The sequence below is a fragment of the Scyliorhinus torazame genome, chromosome 15 (genome assembly GCF_047496885.1).
Source record: "Scyliorhinus torazame isolate Kashiwa2021f chromosome 15, sScyTor2.1, whole genome shotgun sequence".
NCBI lineage: Eukaryota > Metazoa > Chordata > Chondrichthyes > Carcharhiniformes > Scyliorhinidae > Scyliorhinus > Scyliorhinus torazame.
This window is the reverse complement of record NC_092721.1, coordinates 31,475,047-31,489,790: the sequence shown is the minus strand read 5'-3', so window position 1 is coordinate 31,489,790 and position 14,744 is coordinate 31,475,047. Positions and strand designations below refer to the sequence as shown.

The 14,744-nt window shown below is 44.6% G+C and overlaps 1 long non-coding RNA gene across 3 annotated transcripts in view; it reads left to right on the top strand.

The window, feature by feature from the left end:
• LOC140391376 (uncharacterized) overlaps positions 1–5,555 on the top strand; it is a 59,323-nt gene extending 53,768 nt beyond the window's left edge. For all 3 annotated transcript variants that reach the window (XR_011935026.1, XR_011935024.1, XR_011935025.1), the window contains one exon: positions 5,029–5,555. This is a non-coding gene — a long non-coding RNA (uncharacterized lncRNA). The remainder of the gene's footprint in view (positions 1–5,028) is intronic.
• The last annotated feature ends 9,189 nt before the right edge of the window (positions 5,556–14,744 follow it).

Sequence of the window (14,744 nt, the reverse complement as noted above, 5' to 3'; positions counted from 1 at the left end):
TGGGTAGTTTCTGTCATAATCAATTCTGTCTGTACATAGGGATCATAAGTTGATAATCATTCTCAGCTGGAACTTCATGTAAGCATCTTATAGCCTGTTACCATCACAAAAAATATCCTTATTACTTCTCTTTTGTGCTCCAAGTTCCAACATGCTGCTGAATAAATTTGATTTGCAATCCCCTTCTGTGGCATTACTTAACGTAATAGGCAACTGCAATTCGTTGCACAGGAAGGTAATTGGTAGTCACACTCATCTGTAAATACACAAGATAAGTGACAGTCCACTGATTGTCTATCATAGAAATTTCCTTTAAATGGACAAATTCATTGTCACATCCTTCCAAGTACAGAAAGCAGTAAACACTAAGTTTGCCTTCGATGCAATCGAGCTCCACACTTTCAGGGTGCGTGACTGGTGCACTAACCTCTCAAATCAAAATCTGTAGCTTGCTCATGACAGCCACAATACAATTTGCAAGATTTTATTCACAAATCACACTTTTGAGGATCTTCTTGCCTACTCCATAAGCAACCTGTTTTATGCACTGTACAGCTCGATCAAAGGGTTGATCATTATTTACGGTGGCTGTCTGCTCATTGGGATGGCAGACAGTGACGCAGGAACGTTATTGTAGCTACTGTCTGGTTGGTTGCTCAGTTGTGCAATCCCAGTCTCGTACCTTACCTCTCAGAACATTTACTGCGCAAATCTGTGTTCTCGTGCAGCGTTATTAAATAAATGGTCCCTCATTTCGCACACGGCATGTTAAGAATAGTTTCATTTCACTTCACTCGCCCAAAGAAATAGATGTTTCTGCAGTTCACTTTATTCCTTCAAGTTCAATCTTGATGGTGTTGGAGAAAACTGTCTGTCATTTTATTGTGCCTTTCAGAAGGTATATCAGAGAACACCTAAAAGCAGGTACCCTATTTAACCCACAAGAAGTTTGAACACCACTAAATTCCAACAAATCCTTGGTCCTGATCACACCTGCCCTATTAACCCTTGATGTCTGCTCGAACTTGCATTCTCCAACACCATTATTTTGGTCCCTCTCACCTTCCCTTGTCTTGGAAATGTACTTGTTTTAAGAAGTCATTTTACGGGTGGCACAGTGGAACTGCAGTTAGCACAGCTGACTCACAGCACCAGGGACTTGGGTTCGATTCCAGCCTTGGGTGACCTTTTAAATTCATTTATGGGATGTCGGCGTCGCTGGTTAGGCCAGCATTTATTGCCCAGCCCTTGATGCCCTTCAGAAGGTGGTGGTGAGTTGCCTTCTTGAAAAACTATAGTCTTTGAGGTGTAGGTACACCTACAATGCTGTTAGGGAGAGAGCTGTCCCAGCAACAGTGAAGGAACGGCGATATATTTTCAAGTCATGGTGGTGAGTGACTTGGAGGGGAACCTCCAGGTGGTGGGATTCCCAGGTATCTGCTGCTCTTGTCCTTCCAGGTTGGTAGTGGTTCTGTGTTTGGAAGATGCTGTCTAAGGGACTTTGGTGAGTTCCTACAGTGCATCTTGTAGATGGTACATACAGCTGCCATTGTTCGTCGGTGGTGGAGGGTATGGATGTTTGTGGAAGGTGGAGCAATCAAGCAGGCTGATTTATCCTGGATGGCATTGAGCTTCTTGAGTGTTGTTGGAGCTGCAAGGGGTGATGGTTACATCCTCTCTTGCAGGATATGGTCATTGCCTCAGACTTGTGTGGCGTGAATGTAACTTGCCACTTGTCAGCCCAAGCCTGGATGTTGTCCAGGTCTTATTGCATTTGGACATGGACTGCTCCATTATCTAAGCAGTCACGAAAGGTGCTGAACATTGTGCAGTCATCCGCAAACATCCCCACTCCTGACTTTATGATGGAAGAGAGGCCTTGATGAAGCAGCTGAAGATGATTGGGCCTAGGGTACTACCCTGAGGAATTCCGACAGTGATGTCCAGGAGCTGAGATGATGGACCTCCAACCACCACAGCCATCTTCCACAGTGGAGAGTTTTCCCCCTGATTCCCATTGACTCAGTTTAGCTCGGGCTCCTTGATGCCACGCTTGGTCAAATGCAGCCTTGATATCAAGGGCAGTCACTCTTACCTCACCTCTGGCAGTCAGCTCTTTTGTCTATGTTTGAACCAAGGCTGTTATGATGTCAGGAGCTGAGTGACCCTGGCGGAACCCAAACAGAGCTTCTGTGAGCAGGTTATGGCTGAGTAAGTGCCGCTTGATAGCACTTTGTTGACTCTTTCCATCACTTTGCTCATGATGGAGAGTGGACTGATAGGGCAGTAATTGGCTGGTTTGGATTTGGCCTGTTTCTTGTGTACAGGACACACCTGAGCAATTTTCCACATTGTTGGGTAGATGCATGTGCTGTAGCTGTACTGGAACAGCTCGTATGGCAAGTTACGGAGCACAAGTCTTCAGTACAATTGACTGGATATTGCCAGGGCCCAGTGAATTGTATTGGCTGAAGACTAACATCTGTGATGCTGTGGATCTCCGGAGTAGGCCGAGATGGATCCTCCACTGGGCACTTCTGGCTGAAGATTGTTCTTTGTGATTTTCTCCTGAATTTCTCAATCTGTATGATAAAATATGGCACTTTTCCCTCCATCTCTTTACTCCGTCCCCTCCCCCTTGTATTCTTTCTCTATTTCTATGACCTTTTCCAACATTAATCCTTTCATCTGAATTTAATCCCAATTGATATTCAGCAGCTTTTCTAATATTGCATGTACCCAGTTGTTACGGATGCCTGGTCAGCATTGGTAATGAACCAGACGCGTTAAGGGACCCAGGTTCGATTCCTGGCTTGGGTCACTGTCTGTGCAGAGTTTGCCCATTCTCCCCGTGTCTGTGTAAGTTCCCTTTGGGTGCTCCGGTTTCCTCCCACAAGTCCTGAAAGACGTGCTTGTTAGGTGAATTGGGCATTCTGAATTCTCCCTCAGTGTACCTGAACAGGTGCCAGAGTGTGACGACTATAGGCTTTTCACAGTAACTTCATTGCAGTGTTAATGTAAGCCTACTTGTGACACTAATAAAAATTATTATTATTTTTATATAATTTTATAAAAGTTTTAAGACTGTGCAGAAAGATCGATTCATTCCGGGAGTGAGAATATAAGAAATAGGGCTTGCTTATTTTATGAACAATATTTTATTAAAACAAAAGAAATGCAAACAATATTTAAACTTTTACTTCATAGTTCTAACAGTAACAGATTTTGTGCAGTTTCTTAACCTGAACACAATCAGTTCCCATTAAACATCACTCTAAATAACACAGAACTCCCTTTCTACTTACATAGACAGGCAAAGATGGTTCTTGCATTTCGGAAGTAATCTTCTGTATTTTAAAATATCTTACAGAATAATTGATTTCTTTATTTTTCATGACCGTTTTCATGGCTGCTCACATCCTTCTCTGTCTGTTCCAAGTCGATTCTCTCTCTCCCTAAGCTCCGCCCAGCCCTTCAAACAAAGATCCTCTTCTAGGATGTCCAGACTGGAACTCAACTGTAATGTGGGATTAATTGCCCACTCCTATTTACATAAAATACCAGAGCTATGCCATTCAGGTGCACCTAGCCTTCCTTTGACAGACAAATGGGTCATCAGACTCTATACTTCAATGATGGCTTGTCAAACAAACTTGTCCCAAATGACAATGGATCCCAAGTGAATTACCTTATTCATTCCCTAATGAGTTTAATGAGACCTTGTGACTCAGCCAGGTATGGGCGTATCCATTTGATTCTGCTGCTAGCAGTCTTCTTTTCTTTTCCAGTCTGTTTTAACCCCAAAATTGCCTGTTACATCTTGGACCCCATTTCTGGACCCAATTTCCTAATATCTCCCTATAATGAACAGTGCACTAGTTTCCTTCTCTCTGGTAGTTTACGTGCCGGGTTAATGCAGTAAAATCAGCTTCGATAAAAAGCTAATTGGCTCATAGTCAATCCTTTTATTTTTAATCTCCGGGCAGATTTTAACTGCATGATACTGATTGACAGTGTGCTTTGACTAATTGCCCAGGGCAGGTCTGGTCAATTCTGAAGGCTGGGACTCATTACCAGGCAATTGATTGTGGGCATTAAATGGGCAGCTCTCTGTTGCTCAGCAACCTGGGCTGACACCACATCAAGCAGCAATGTGACAACCTGACCGGTCAGAGCTATGGCACTGATGTAGGCTAGAGTGGGGGAGAGGTGGCATGGATATTCGAGGGGTAGCAGTGTACCACATTATTCTTGTGAAGAACTCCTGCTCCTCCTGGCCCCATGTAAATAATGTTCAGCTTGACTGCATGTGGTCCTCTTCAGTAGCACTGCTGGGTAATACTCGATGGACCACGGGTCGCGCTCTTCCACCTAGCTGTCTCCCAAAATGGCAGCATATGTCCCATGTATATTAGAGGACACTCGATTCATGATGTTAGGAGTTACCACCTGAAATGTAGCTATTGGGGTTAAAGGGATCAAGGGATATGGGGGGAAGGTGGGATCAGGGTATTAAACTTGATCAGCCATGATCAGAATGAATGACGGAGCAGGCTTGAAGGGCCAAATGGCCGCCTCCTGCTTCGATTTTCTATGTATGTTTCTATGAAACAGATAGACACACTGACAGCCCAAAGTTTTTCAGGATAATGTTATTTGGACTGCAAACGAGGGCTGTGTTCTACCCTGATTTTTGGGTGATACAGTCCTGCCTCTACTCGGTAAAGCAAATGAAAATTGTCCTCTCTGTGTCTTTCTCTATCTTGTAGTCATTACAGTTGTCAGTGGTTCTCTACACTTCCCTCTCTCGTTCCTCCGAAACTGCAATTATGCCGCCCGACGCGCACTTCCTCCTCTTTGTCTCTTCAAAATAAAGAATAATTACGGTGATTCCTACTCAACTTCATTCTTTATCTGTACCTGAAAATTACTGTGTAATAAACTTATTTCCCTACACTCTGCAGGTCTTTAACACTCAACGTCAGTGTCGCTCAAATACTAATTCTGAATTTACATTGTCTTTTCCAGGTGGTATCCAACACAAAGTGCTTTAGTCTTTCACCCAAGACAGTCGATGAAACAGTGCAAGTTTCAGGGTCCTTGTCAATATATTGATTTATTTAGCCTTGGTCAGAGACTTCCTGACATGTGATTCTCAATTTACCACAAACTCTCCGTGCATTTTCAGGCAGACCTGTGTTGGGTGGAGATGGGAAACAGGCTGCGAAGATGCCGGCCATTTTCAAGATTTTCTGTATCCTTGAGAAGGAGCAACGCTGATTGAATACAACCCCTCAGACATGGGCAAACGTCTTTAAAGGGCCAGTATTGATGCTCGAATGCGCCAAAAGACATCCAATTAGCGATTCTGTTCAAGATGTTCATTTTTTTTCAATAAGATTGTTTTTCCTTTGCAGCCAAGTTTGAACAAATATTATTTTATTCAACATTTTAAAACAAAGTCAAATTTTTTTTTTAAAATGAAGGTTTCAAAAGGGTTTTCATCGGCTAGCCGATCTCACATTGAAAATGAAATAAACATCTATGTAAAATATTAAAATTGTTGAAAATGTGACGTAGATCTATGATTTGTGTTGTGTTTAAAATCGTTGTCCACATGGTGATAAACATGGTGTAGAAAAATAAGATATCTGGGTTAATATGTTGAGTTCAGAAGATGGGTCAGATTCAAGTTGAAACATTTGGCGGCATTCCCTGCCGCCAACCCGGCATGTTTTACGGCTGTGGAGGTGGTCTGCCTTTGGCTGGCATCGGGATGGTCCAGTCCCACAGCTGTCAACGAGATTTCTCTCGAACCCTCTGCCGTCGGGGAAATCGGGGCAGATGTCGTCATCGGCGGGACCGGAAGCTCCCGCTGGCGGTAAAGACGGACAATCTTGTCCATTCACTCTGTTTATCTCCCTCTGCACATGCTACCAGGCGTGCCGAGTATTTTCAGCAGTTTTAGCATTTTATCTCAGATTTCCAGAATCTGCATCATTTTGCTTTTATTACATTTTCTGACTGGTCTTGGATGGGAATCGTCTATCGAACAGGGTTATATTTTAAAATATGGTAACTATTTGTTGAGGGGATGGCAACCTGTGCCATCTAGGATTCTAAAATGAGATAAAATGGAGAAATTCCTGATTTATGAGGACTCCGCTCCCGATGATGTTTGCTTTTTAAGACGCAGTTTATGCTTTAGATTTGTAGATGACATAAAGCTTGGTAGGAGGGTGAGCTATGAGGAGGATGCACAGATGCTTCAGTGTGATTTGAACAAGTTGAGTGAGTGGGCAAATGAATGGAAGATGCAGTATAATTTGGACAATTATGAGGTCATCTACTTTGGTCGCAAAAACGGGAAGACAGATTATTATCTAAATGGACAGAAATTAGGAGAGTGTAATGTGTAATGTGTAACAAGACCTGGGCAAAGGTAAGCATGCAGGTGCAGCAGGCAGTGAAGTAAATGGTATGTTGCCTTCAGAGCGAGAGGATTCAAGTGCAAGAGCAAGGATGTCTTGCTGCAATTATACAGGGCCTTGGTGAGGCCACACCTGGAATATTGTGTGCAGTTTTGGTCTCCTTATCTGAGGAAGAATGTTCTTGCTCCAGAGGGAGAGCAGCAAAGTTTAACACATTGATCCCTGGGGTGGCAGGACTGACGTATGAGCAGAGATTGAGTTGGTTAGGATTGTATTCACTAGAGTTCAGAAGAATGGGGGAGGGGGGGGGGGGCATGGTTCTCATAGAAACTGAGAAAATTCTAACAGGACTACACAGGGTAGATGCAAGAAAGATGTTGCCGATGGTGCCCAGGACCAGCAGGAACAGTCTGAGGATATGGGGTAGACTGTTTAGGACAGAGATGAGGATAATTCCCTTCCCCCAGAGAGTGGTCGACCTGTGGAATTCGCTGCCACAGAAATTAGTTGAGGCCAAAACATTGTATGTTTTCAAGGAACAGTTCGAAGTAGCACTTGCAGCAAAGAGGATCAAAGGATATGGGGGGAAGGCAGGATCAGGTTATTCAGTTGGATGATCAGCCATAATCATAATGAAGAGTGGAGCAGGCCTGAAGGGCCGAATGGCCTCCTCCTGCTCCTATTTTCTGTGTTTCTATGTTTATTTTATGCCAACAAGGTTTCCTGGAAAATGCTGGGATTCTAGCACACCCAAGTCCTGGTTGTTTATTCGTAAGATAGCAGCATTCCAATGAACACCTCAGGGAATTTGTAGCCCTTGTACTGCTGCTGAATGAAAAGTTGCCGCATTAAGAGACACAGAGGGAAAAATGTATTTGCATAGCGCCAAGGTGTGCAGGCTTAACTGCGATTCAACAAATGGCTTCGGGGGCATGGGCCACTTCCGCAAGGTTTTTTTCAAAGATACCTATGAAGAACTTTGTGCGGGCTGTTCAGGTTATGGCCTGCTCTGGTCAATCGATGGAAGTCTGCACAGTGTGACTTGAAGCTATAACCAATAAATCTCTCCCCACAGAGAACCATAGAGGAAGGCCAGTCAGCTCTTAGCACCTGTACTATATCTCTAAATGAGATCCCACTCCCCTGTTTTCCCCACATCCCCAACTTTTTCACCCCCTCAAGTGTTTATCTAATTCCTTTCAGTAAACCTGCGATAGAGATAACCACATTGGTCTCATTCTCCTGCATTTATCTCACAGCCTGACACATTTAATATTCTCCAGTTCCCTTTTGAAGGCTACTATTGAATCTGCTTCACCAGCATTCCAAGAGTTGCATTCTAGATCATGATAATCCACTGTGTTAAAAAAATTATCCTTATCTCACCTCTGACTCTTTTACCAATTAACTTAAATTTGTATGCTCTGGTTATTGACTCTTCTGCAACCGGAAACAGCTTCTCCTTATTTACTCTATATAGATCTTTCATGATTTAAATGTTTCCATTAAATCTTTCGTTGACCTTCTCTACACTAAGGAGAACAATCCAATCTTCTCCAAACACCCCTCATCCTGGCACATTCTCGCTAATCTCTCCTCCACCCTCTCTCGAGCCTTGACATCATTCTTAAAGTGGTGCTCAATATTGGACATAAGATGCTAACTGGGGCCCACTGGTCTTATGATCTTATGAACCAGTCCTCTGTAAAAATCTGAGATAATTTCCTTGGTTTTGTACTTATACCTCTAATCCCAAAGCAATGTGGATCCCTTTTGCTTTTTTGACAGCCTTATTAATGGAATCATAGAATTTACAATGCAGAAGGAGGCCATTCAGCCCATTGAGTCAGCACTGGCCCTTGGAAAGAGCACCCTACTTAAATCCATGCCTCTACCCTGTTCCCGTAACCAGTAACCCAACCTAACATTTTGGACACTAAGGCGCAATTTGGCATGGCCAATCCACCTAACATGCACATCTTCGGACTGTGGGAGGAAACCAGAGGAACCGGAGGGAGCCCATGCAGACACAGGGATAATGTACAAACTCCGCACATAATCAACCTGTCCTGCCACTTACAAAGATTTCTGCAAACAAATCCTATGGTGCTCTACCATTTTTTGAAATTGTACCATTCAGTTTATATCGTCCTCCTCATTCTTCCGAAATGCATATTGTTAAAAAATAATGCTGTCAACACCTTTGATTTGAACAAGTTAAGACAAATATGTATTCATATCAGTGTCAAAATAATTAAATATTGATTCAGGATACTTGATTCAGGTCTTGTTACCTTCTCACACAAATGTGTTCGAAGTATAACTCTGCAAGTTTGTCTTTCCTTGTTCCATGGCAAGTATTACATTAGGCTTGTTGAATTTGCTCCTCTAAAGGAGAACCTCCATTACGCCCTTGAAATCCAGGTTGTGTCATGAATATTCAGTTAGAAAATACCCACTTGCTGGAATTAACATTCTCAAACCTACTTTATACTTAGCTAACATGCGCAAACTTGGGTCCACGAACCAAGGTTTTGTCAGTAACATCAGCCTTACCAGTGACACGAGCAGCTTTTCCAACTGGCAATAAGACACAAGTATTTCTTTTGTGTCAGAGCTTCATCAATTCCAAAGATTCATGATTATTTTTTATACTCCCGGGAGTCATTGAAGTCATTCCCTCCCTCCAGTCACTTACAGTGATATGTATAACATAATAAGAGTTACATAAAGCTCATTGCGAGACTGTCTATTGAGGTCAAGGGTGTGTACTTTTCATTCCTGTCCTTAATAATAGAAAATGAGGCTGTTGGTGTAGTAGCTGTTCTGTGACAGCTCCAAGGACATATATCAGCATTTCTAGGCCATTAATGTATTTATTGAGAATACCAATTCGAAAAAGTGGTCTCAATCCCACAATGTAAGCATACTCTCGCACGGAATATATTACTTATTGCAACAATGGTGACAAATTAAAGAAAAAAGGTTTGGAATCAGGAAGCAAAGTGGCTTCTGAGGCGTCCACCGAGTTTCCTTTCCTCATGCGGCCTAGATTTTGGGGTTTGTGCAATTTAATCTGTTTCCCCATCATACATAGTGCAGCTGAGGCATTCCATTTTTCCAGCAGGTAACTAAGAAACAAACGGCGAGCAGTGGAAATTGTGAATGCGTAACACTCATTTTCTGAGTACTTTGCTTGGCCGTAAAGGCTCAAAGTGACATCTGGAGTGCCACACACACTTCTGATGCGAATCACACTTGTCTCTGGATAGGTGAATGTGTTACCAACTGCATAATGAGCATACACCACAAGGATACAAAGTAGTCAGGTGGGGGTCGCGCTATCAAAACGCATGGGAACACTGATTTGATGTCCATCTGATACTAGACTAGGTTAGATTAGTTGAACACACATTGAGCAGCTGGAGATAATGCTACCAGTGTGTATAAAGGGATTATCAACTATTTTCAGGGAACCTCTGATTTCTATTGGCTGAAGCGACATTTCGAGAAATCTTTCCGAGCTTTCTTAATGTTGTTCTAAGCAGAAAAAAATTAAAATGTTTTTTAAAAATTGGAGCAGTAAGCCTTAACCCCTTGAACCTACTCAGCCATTCATAAAGATTGCGGCTGATAGTCTACAAGGAGCAACCTGACGGGGTGGCATGGCAGCACAGTGGTTAGCACTGCTGCCTCACAGCACCAGGGACCGTGGTTCGATTCCGGCCTTGGGTGACTGCCTGTGTGGAGTTTGCACGTTCTCCCTGTGTCTGCGTGGGTTTCCTCCTGTTCCTCAGGTTTTCTTCCACAGTCCAAAGATGTGTGGGATAAGTGAATTGGCCATGTTAAATTGCCCCTTGGTGTCCAGGGATGTACAGGTTAGTTTATAGGGTTCGGGCGAGGTGGATGGGGGAGTGGACCTGAGTACAGTGCTCTTTCGGAGGGTCGGTGCAGACCCAATGGGCCAAATGGCCTCCTTCTGCACTGTAGGGATTCTCTGGGATTCTATGAAGATAGTGAAGAACTTGACTCTGACTATAAGGCTTGTGAACAAGCCAGTTACTCACAGGCAAGTGGGCAGTCTAAGGTTTTCTTCTTGGAATACAGAATGGCAAGGAGAATGAAGGAGAGGGTATGCAGAGCAGAACAAGCTGCTGGAACGATAGGAAGGGAGCAGGGCTCTCATAGGAGCAATTATCCCCGTGAACTTCAGCAAAGAGCAATGCAACAGATGTCTCCACTTCACCAAGGAAGTCCTCACTGAAACTTGCCACCTGCTACACCCATACCTGCAACCTCAGAACAGGGCAAGGGCGGCGTTGCTAAAGGCTGTGAAGGTGACTGTGGCTGAGAATTTTCATATGTCGGGCTCCTTCCAAGTAAACGCTGGAGAAATTTTCAGCATCTTTCAGTTTGCCATGCACTGTTGCATAAGACAAGTCATTGATTTTATCCATCCATAGAGGGATGTGGAGCCGTTCCCCAAATTTGGATGGAGGGAGGGGGCAGGGAAATTAAAGCTACATTGGGTGATATTGCTACATATACTTGCTATATATTGTAGCTTTAAGAATATGTGTGACTGGTTGACCACTGCAGAAAAAATATAATTATAATCATTGCATATCCAACAGTAATGTGGCAGCTATCCTTCGCCATTGTAAAATTAATACTTGCTTATTTTTCTCCCATATAACAGTTTAAAGCAATTATCACATAATTTTATAGAACAATACATTGTCCTGGGGATAGTGGCGTTTACCAGTTTTATCAATCATGATAAAATCTCCCTGAATAGACTTTGGGCTGAATTTTGCATGCCCCCAATGGGCATGTTTCCTGCAGAATTGGGGAGGGGCACGTGTCATGTAAAAAGGGGTGGGCACCCATGCGGGTACCCATCCCATCACTTTTGAGCCACCCGCGGGCTCTTGCTGATGATTCAGTGCCTGTCTGCCATATTCAAATGACCAACTATGGGTCAATGATGCCTGTGTCAAGACTATTGATCCGAATAAACCTCATTTTCACCTCAGGATGGAAGGGATGGTTACCCTTCGGGGGATACCCTTTGCTGATCATGGGACTATTCTTACTCACACTGAACCCCCTACCTTCCAAACTGCCCCCTCTCTTAACCAACCCCCTCTTTCCTCCACTGCCCCTCTCCCTAACACACCAAAATCATCCTGGCCCAAGACCCCAGATTTAATTGCTCTGGGATACTTGGCCTTGAGCTCCTTTCTTCCCCTGTAATCCACTCCTGACGCATTCCTGGCTGGCAGCTCCAAAGGGCGGGGCTTTCACCCCAATGAGGAACAAATTCCTTTTCAGCCCTCGTCAATGAGCCCTTCTGCATTTTATTGCTGCCAGGCTGGTCGACTTTATGCCAATGTGGTTTCTGAGTTGGGGGGTGCGGCCTGCTGGGGGGGGGGGGGGGGGGGGCGGAGGTGTCGAGAGAGAATGTGAGGGGAGGGGTGGTGTGTGTGATATCCGGCCCCATGTAATATCCTGTACTTTGAGGCCGCTGCACAAAGTAGCAATCGGCAAATTGCCTTTTCCAGTGACATCAGTGGGAAAAGGATTCAGGGAAGTTTGCAAAATGACTGCTGATTAGTGCTTGCCCGTTTTGTGCAGCCGTTCAAGACTGAATTAATTGTCTCTTTTTAGGAGAGGGGGGAATATTACCACTTCAAGTCCCTGCCACAATGTCAGGAGCATTTTCGGGTTTGGAACCCCAACTCTCTGCACAGTGCACCAGAGTTGCTCTTTACCAGAGAAAAGCAATTGTTACCCAGCTTCTGGGTTCCCCAACCAGTTAGGCAGGAAGGGCAGGATAACACATCTATTCTGTCAAAGGAAGGATTCTAATTGAAGGAACCGCAGCATGTGTTAGAAAGGTTCACCAGCCACTTATTTCAAGCTACAGCAACCAAGAGAATGGCGAGGGGACTTTGGAAGCCAGCTCCCCAAAGTCTCCTACTCTTACTTGGAGATCCTACTGTAGAATCCAAGAGTTTGCAGAATGGCAAGCACTCGTAAGCACAGGAGGGAGAGGACAAACTCTCCAATCAGGCAGGTGTCGATGGAAGTGGCCAAGGAGCTTAGCAGCAGGAGTGTGGTTGCTCCGGCCTGGAGACAAGCACCAAAAGGATCAAGGACCTCAGGAGGACATGGGAGGCAAGTAAAATAACACTTTCAGGCTCCAATCCCCAGGCTTTGACCTGCCCAGAATTTTGTTGCATGCCACACCTCGGAACAATATATCTTTTATCTCTCCAGCGCCTTACATCCCCACCTGAGCAGCCAACACTTACGCTTACACTCATCCTATTGCCCTCTCCTACCAGTGCCTCACAATCACACCCCAGAACTGGTCTCCTTCCCTTCTCTGCTCACAAGTCGCAACCAGCACTCAAATCTCTCTGCTTTCTCTTCTTGCAAGAGAAAAAAGGACATGACTGTGGTGAACTACTGTAATAGGAGATGTAAGGTAGGACCTGCACTACAGGTTCGCCGGTAGCTCCTGCCGGCTGGCTCCACCCACGGAGAACTGTATAAATATGTATGACCTCCAATGCCCTGCCATTTCGCCAGATGCAGCAGGAGGCCACGCATCTGACTGTAATAAAGCCACAGTTGTACCCAACTTTAGGCTTTGTGCAATTGATCGTGCATCAACGACTTGGTGAAAAGCGGAGCCCCATGGTGGGGCAGGGGGTGCCGAAGGTTGTGGCTGAGCCTCCAGTAACAGACACCTGGTTGAACAGTTGAGCCAAGTCGCCTGTTTCTAGTTGCCGATTCCATGTAGTTCAACAGACCAAGAATTTCTCGCGTTTTTCTGCTTTTATTTCAAGTTTCTTGAGCTCAAAATCTTTCCTTTCATTCAACTTAAAGACCTGTATCCGCATTATTAGGTAAGGTCATGATCAACTCCCTTTATGTGGCCTGGGATTCATCACAAGTGCTCAACAACTAGTGATGTAATTAATATTGGTTGGTGAAAAAGCGGCGTTTGTAATTAAGGGCATCAAGTGGGAGTCATCCTGACCCCATGTCGAGACACCACTTGATTATTATGCTGAAAAAACCCACAAATAGGCTACAAGTCCAGTCTTCAAGGACTCTGTATAGCCAAGGAAATATAACTGTAACTTATGCTTGTTGATGTTAATTGCTCTCAGTGTTTGAAAAGTAATTAGAAATCTACAACCATAATTCCCACTATGTTCTTAAGTTCAACCAAAATGGGCCCCTCAATACAGTTGATCTGAGCAATCTTTTTTATATTATTTTGATTACTAATAAAAAGTACCGAGTCAGCTTTGAAACAGTATCATGGAGCTCATTTACAGGGGTGGGGCGGTTGTGGTGTATATTTCTTGGGACACCCCCCCACCCCGTAGGAAAGACGAACAATTGAAATGACCGATTCTTTTTAAAAAGCTTAAGACCAGAAGACATCGGAGCAGAATTAGGCCACTCGGCCCATCAAGTCTGCTCCGCCATTCAGTCATGGCTGATATTTTCTCATCCCCATTCTCCTGCCTTTTCCCCATAACCCCTGATCCCCTTATTAATCAAGAACCCGCAGTGGTAATACACTGGAGGCGGCCTCAACCAACTCAGAGTGGGAGTACCCCCCCCCCCCCTCAGGGAAACAAGGTCCTGCCCCCCGAGAGCTGCTGATGGGCTGGCAGCTGAGTCGTCCAAGCAGCGCCAAAGCTCAGTAGTGGCAACCTCTGGGATGACAGGTAGTCATGAAGACCCATGGATGCCGGACTGAGAGGTGAATCCGGTGTTTTTGGTCAGGGAGGGATCCAGGATCCTAGGGAAAGGGAAATTGAGTCCTGCAGGCTGGTGGCAAGGGAAGGCACAAAGTTGGGGGTGGGGGGAGGTAACATCTTGAGGGATGTGGGGTGCCTCCGATGAGCACAGGGCATATTTCAAAGGAGTTCCCACCCCCCGTCAGTTTTTCCATCATTTAGTCGGAGTTGGTGAAAAAGCAGGCTGATCTACTTCAAGCTATCGTCCCCAACTGCACATGTCAAGGCAGGCTGATGGCTTCCCACCATCTTTAAATGAAGGGGGAAAACTTGGGGAGAGTGGGAAAGTGGTGGACTATCCAGCAGTTCTATTTTGCATGCGCCACACACTTGCCAATATGCTTATGAGTGAGGTGGAGCTTAAAATTCCCCCCCCCGCCCGGCCCCATGCGGTGGACTTTAACTGTTACCAGTAGTCAGTAAACTTGATTTTGTGGATTGCCCATCACATCATTCTTTCCAGTCATAAATTGACAAATTTATTGGA